This window comes from Myodes glareolus, chromosome 5, assembly GCF_982192425.1.
Source record: "Myodes glareolus chromosome 5, mMyoGla1.1, whole genome shotgun sequence".
Lineage (NCBI taxonomy): Eukaryota > Metazoa > Chordata > Mammalia > Rodentia > Cricetidae > Myodes > Myodes glareolus.
Window position 1 is genome coordinate 67,217,441 of NC_142030.1, and position 6,000 is coordinate 67,223,440.

Genomic DNA, 6,000 nt, shown 5'->3' on the forward strand with positions numbered 1-6,000 from the left:
ACCCACCAGCAGAGGGCACCAGGGCACCATCAGTCTCTGCCCACTGAACTCTCCAGAAGCCAAAGATGCCAGGATGAAACAGGGATGGAACAAATCCAGAGTTTAGGCCCTGGGTCCCATCTTGGCCTCACCTTTAGAATTTTGTGGGTCTCAGGATGCCTTATGACACAGACTCATGCCTACAGGAAGCTAGTGTCCACTCACAGAGGGATTAATCCCACACAAACCCAGTACGTAGAGCTAACTATAAAGTGATTTCCACCCAACCCTGTGTATACTTAACCAGTGTTGCTGAGTTCCTGCATGAGTCAGGCACAGGACTAAACACCATGTCCTCAGAAATGGCGCTTGAGCGGTTAGGGGCTAAGGCTGGCCTCTCAGAGTCTTTTAAATAATTAATGGGGAGAAAAGAAAACTATGATTTTTTTAGTTCTAGAATCATAAAAGTCATAGGAAAACATGGAGAAGAGGGAAAGTGTGGAGAGAAAAGGAAGAGAGGAAACAGAAAGAGATGTTACATTTCAATTAATTCCGTGTGTGTGTGTGTAATAACATATATATATATATATATATGGACAACAGAAAGTCTGGCTTTGGCAACCTCCCATTTCCCCTATAGACCCTAATTTGGGACTCAGCTCTGCTGAGCTACCCCAAAACTCAGCTTGTGTAGCTGCCTGCTAGGCATAGAAGCCACACTCTCAATTTTCCTTCCGGCATCCCTGATCACACCCCTGCACACTCAGGGCTCCTCTCAGTTCCTGATTTGCAGGAGGCAAACCCGGTCACTATCCCATCCTAAAGCAGCACATGCCAGTTCTCCCAGGAATGTGTGCAATTTTAAAAGCCCAGTTAACCTCAAGTTGATAAATTCTCAGACAGTGGGCTGAAGAGAGATGATAACATCAGTTTATGCTGAGGATGAGTTGGGACAATGTGAGGCAAGATGGGAACACCTGCCAGTGGGCTCTCATTCTCTCCGATGCAAAGGCCTTGTGGCGCAGATCGCTGGTCAGCCCAGCGTTTGCAGGCCAGGGTTAGCTCTGTAAGCAGGTTTGAAAAGGTGTGACGGCAGGGTCTGTGTGACTCTGTGTGTGTACTTGCATGAGCTCAGACAGAGGTCATTGCAAGGAAAAGGATGAGTCATCAGGCCTGATGCTGCAGGAGAACGGCTGAGCTGCAAGGCTTGGCCTTGCTGTGACAGCTGCAGCCCTGGCTTTCTGGGAACCTGAGAGCATCCCCCACACCCGACCCCAGCCCAGCAATCTCTGCTGCAAACCGATGTGTCATCTGACCTCCCACAGCTCTCTCGGGTGTCAGGAGGCCTGCTTGGAATGTCCTGCCTCAGTGCTGAAGGGTGGACGGAGGTGGGGGCTGGGACTTTCCTAGAAAGTCTTCTGATCCAAGGTACATGGAGACTACCAAGTGATGGGCGTGGTCGACCAGTAGTTAGAATTAACCAGACCAGCTCAAAAACAACGAATATAGTTTAATAATTGGAAAACGGAGAAACTTACACGACCGGAGTCCAGCGAGCACCACGCGCAGCCGAGAGAGACAAAACAAGGGGCGGGCACCTGGATTCCCAGGTCCTTCTTCCTTGGTCCCAGGTGGCCACATCCTAGCCAAATGTGATTGACTGAGCTTCCCCATCAACCAAGTCTGGGAAGACAGTTTAGACAAGACCACAACAAAACCAAGATCCTTCCTTTCTGTCACAGTCCGCCCACAGCAGGGCTCGCCTGTGGTTCTTTGTGCTGAGCTCTGCTAGAACAGACTTTGCTGCGGGCTATCCCTCCCTGACCTCCAACTCCCAGCAAAGCCCACCTGCCTGCCACTTCTGCAAAGCTCTGCTGGCCACACAGCAAGTAGGAAACCCATCCCCTCACCAGATCTTGTTATGACCACAGAACCACGGGGCCTCTTATCAAAAGTGGAAACAACTGGAATGTCTGTCAGAGAGAGAGAGAAAGAGAGGGGAGGGGAGCGGGGGGGATGGAAATCCTATAGCCCTCAAAACTACAGAGAGAGAAAGTGGCCACTGAAGGCTTGCAGGGGCGTGCTGGGATAACTGGTGGTCGATAGGGAATTTCTCTGGGGTGTATGTGGAGAAATGCTCTGGAATTTGCTGGTGATGATGGCCCCCTAATTGTGAATATGCTGAATACCATATTGTATCATATAATTTAGTGTATGGATTATGTTTCAAAACATTCATCAAATAGTATACTAACACTTTGTGCTTTGGTCTGTGTATTAACTCTAACTCTTCATTGCTCTAAGTGAAGCCTCACAGCTCTGTGGCTATGAATTCTTTTTACAAAATAACAACATCAAAAAACAAAAGCAGCCGGGCAGTGGTGGCACACGCATTTAATCCCAGCACTTGGGAGGCAGAGGCAGGCCGATCTCTGAGTTCGAGGCCAGCCTGGACTACAAGAGCTAGTTCCAGGATAGGCTCCAAAACTACAGCAAAACAAAACAAAACCAAAACAACAGAAAGAGTATGTCCCAGCAAAGGCACCACCTCCTCCACAAAGCCTCTGTCACTGCCAGGCTGAATTTGAACAATCTGATGTCCACAGGAAATCCATCCCGTTGCCTGTTGCGGTCTGACCACCTACAGGGCAGGAGAAGCTGAGCCACAGCATTCCCTGGAGCCTGTGCGGTATCTCGGCCCCCCCAACCCTACAACCCTACAACCCTCCACCTCCTAAGAGGATCTCTAGGTCACCCAGATACACCTTAAGTTGGCAAAGCAGTGCACTTGACCCTCCCTGCTGCTGTAGGAACACACTGGAAGCTACCAGGACTATTGGAGACCATCTTCGACAAAAATACCACTTACCAGGGTAAGGGCATGGGAATCAGAAAAATTAGTAAAGAGTACGAAGACACGAGTAAAAAATCATAAAACAGAAACGTAGAACAGTCCCGGGAGGGAGTTCCAATGAATACTGAAATTGCCCGCATTTAATTTTCTAGGCCGTGATTAATTTCCATACTCCTTTATACCCCAATATAAAGGGTGAAGGCAACAAAAGACTCCTTTAACACAATACAAAGGACAACGCAAACAGTCAATTGCTTCAATACTTTGAGACATCAATGTTTGCTCGAAAGCGTCACCACAGCTCCCTAACACCCCTTTATACAAAGAGTCTGGAATATTATCGTTGGGGGACTCATCCCAGCCCCTGGCACTCATCTTTGGAAGACTGGGCAGGAAGTTGCCTTAGTCCAAACTTCACCTCCGAGAAAGCCAAACGGTGACCCCATTCCTGGGAGGTCAAGAAGGCCCACCAAACGGTAACCCCTCCCCCAGGGAAGGTCAAGACCACTCCCACAGGTTTCTTAGAGAATGAACACGTGGTCTCCGGGTTTCTCATGTTCTCTCCTTCTTTCTCTTCCCCTCGCCATGCTTTCCTGGTGCCACCCGGGAGCACTGCATTAAACATGGGCATCTTTTACTCGGTCTACTTGGAATTATTTGCGCCGGCAGAGAGGCTTGTCATAAGAAATAAACCTAAAAATCAAGTCATTAGAATTCTGCTGTTTAGACAGTGAAGCCACCCTAGACCAAGTATACAGAAGGCAGCCACTCCCCAGGTTAAACCTCCTAATACAAAAGAAGGAGCAGAAGCATGCTTCATATCCTGACCATCTGTCAAGATGGAGTGGATCTACCTGTGTGGGCCATCTTACTGTCAGAAGAGCCAAGTAACCACACCCTAGGTCAGGATGTATAGCCCTGGTTGTTGTCAACAATTTTGAGCAACCCCAAACTCTCTGACCTTCAGACAAGGTGAAAAATAGGCTCGCATTTTTTGGCCTCCACACAGGACTGTCTGTGTCTAAGTAGTATGTGTTTAAACCTTTTGCTGAAACCTTGTTCACATGTGCTAGGGCTGAGGGAACACTTGGTGGTCTCAGAACTAAAGCTATCACCTACTCTGACTAACACCAGGAGAAAGAATAAAGTCGGAGGACATTTTGGTCACATTAAAGATTAAGGGAATTCCCAACAGCCTAGCATTGTCTCCACTGACAAATCTTGAGCCATGTGGGAAATGTACAAGACGAAGCTTGTACAAAGTATATGATTAGTTTTGTTTTCTTTGAGACAGCGTCTCTCTATGTATCCTGGCTGGCCTCAGATTCTCCATCCTCATGCCTCAGACTCCTGAGTACAGGGTTATAAGACTGCACTACCACATTCAGCTAAAATGTTTGTTTTTTTTTCATATCTAATGGAATTGAGTCACCTGCAAGAGATTCCCCCTAGTTAAAATGGGGTCAACAGAGCATCAATACAGCTATGAATTGAAACTCCTCTGGGGCCCTGTCTCTCTTGAGAAATCCACCTCTGCCCTTCTAATCCTGTACGACTTTCCTTTTCCCAAAAGGAAATCTTAATCTCTTCCCTTTTGTCTCTCTTTCCTCTCCTCCATGCTTAAATCTACAGTAGAACCTTTTATTTTAAAAGCATTTATCTTACTATTTGTTTTAATGTGTGTGTGTGTGTGTGTGTGTGCAGTGTCTGCAAAGGGCAGAAGAGGGCATCAGATCCCCTAGGGCTGGAGTTACAGGCAGTTGTGAGCTGCCTGACATGGGTGCTGGGAGTCAAACTTAGTTCCTTGGGAAGAGCAATACAAGATTTTAACTACTGAGCCATCTCTCCAGCCCTTCTCTTAATAAAGTCCTATTTTGCTTTAAAAAATAAAATAAAAAATAAAAAAATAAAAGTGTGTGCTTTTTTAAAAAAAAATCCTTTCATTCCTAACGATTAAAGACAACAACAACAACAAAAAACCAAAACTCTAATCTTTCATAGATGGAAGATGTTCAGAAATAAGCTCGTTCTTCTGGAAGCAATAAATAAGGGAGGTAAACTGAGCAATTGCCCCAGATGTTAAATGGTAAAGGGTGACATTTGTGCCTCCTTCTTCTTGATGCGGAGTGTAACCGTGCACTAGAAGGTAGTTCCTGTGCTCAGTCTGCTGCGACGTGTCAGTTGAGAAATCCTCCGGAGGATCTGGCTGCGGGGACGCTGTCTCAGTGATCTACAGAGGAGGGCACCGGGGATGAACAGTGACACAGAAGCATGCGCTGAATAAACCCTTTCATCCCCAACTTGCGCTTTTCAGTCATGGTTTTCACTGCAGCCATAGAAACCCTAATACAGAGAACATCTTAAAACATTTAACGGACTAGGTATTCAGACTGCCACTAACTTCACAGAAAGAGACAGCCACCATGACCTCCTGCTTGGCAAATATCCCACATGAAGAATATCACTTCTTGGGCTGGAGAAATGGCTCAGAGATTAAGAGCATTGCCTGCTCTTCCAAAGGTCCTGAGTTCAATTCCCAGCAACCACACGGTGGCTCACAACCATCTGTAATGAGGTCTGGTGCCCTCTTCTGGCTAGCTGTATACATAATAAATAAATATTTTTTTTTTTAAAAAAGAATATCACTTCTGTGGACTCTCAGACCAAGGGCCAGTTTACAGGAAAGTGGGGACAATGGGCATGGAAACTACACTATGGGGAGATCATCAGCAAAACATGCGGGGGACACAACCGAGTGCTTCTACAAATAGATTGGAAAGAAAACACAGGCCATAAGGATAACACGTAGATCCATACAAGCTAAAACATACACTACCAGTATCAACATCTAAACTGCACTCAGACTCTCGGGCTCAAATTCTAAAAGTATTCATGCATGATAATTTCAAAACAATTGGGGGAATTTCATGAACACTGGGAATTATTCATTTGTTTTGTTAAGAGAAACAAACTCAAACAAAGCAAAAAAAAAAAAAAAGAGTTTAAGGATCCCACAATTGTGAAAAACAATAAAATGGTGGTGATTGGAGATATGACTCAGGGTTAAGAATTTGTATTGCTCTTACAGAGGATCTGAGTTCAGTTCCCAGCGTCCACATCAGGTGGTTTACAACTCCAGCTGGGGGCGGGTATCTGACACCCTCTTC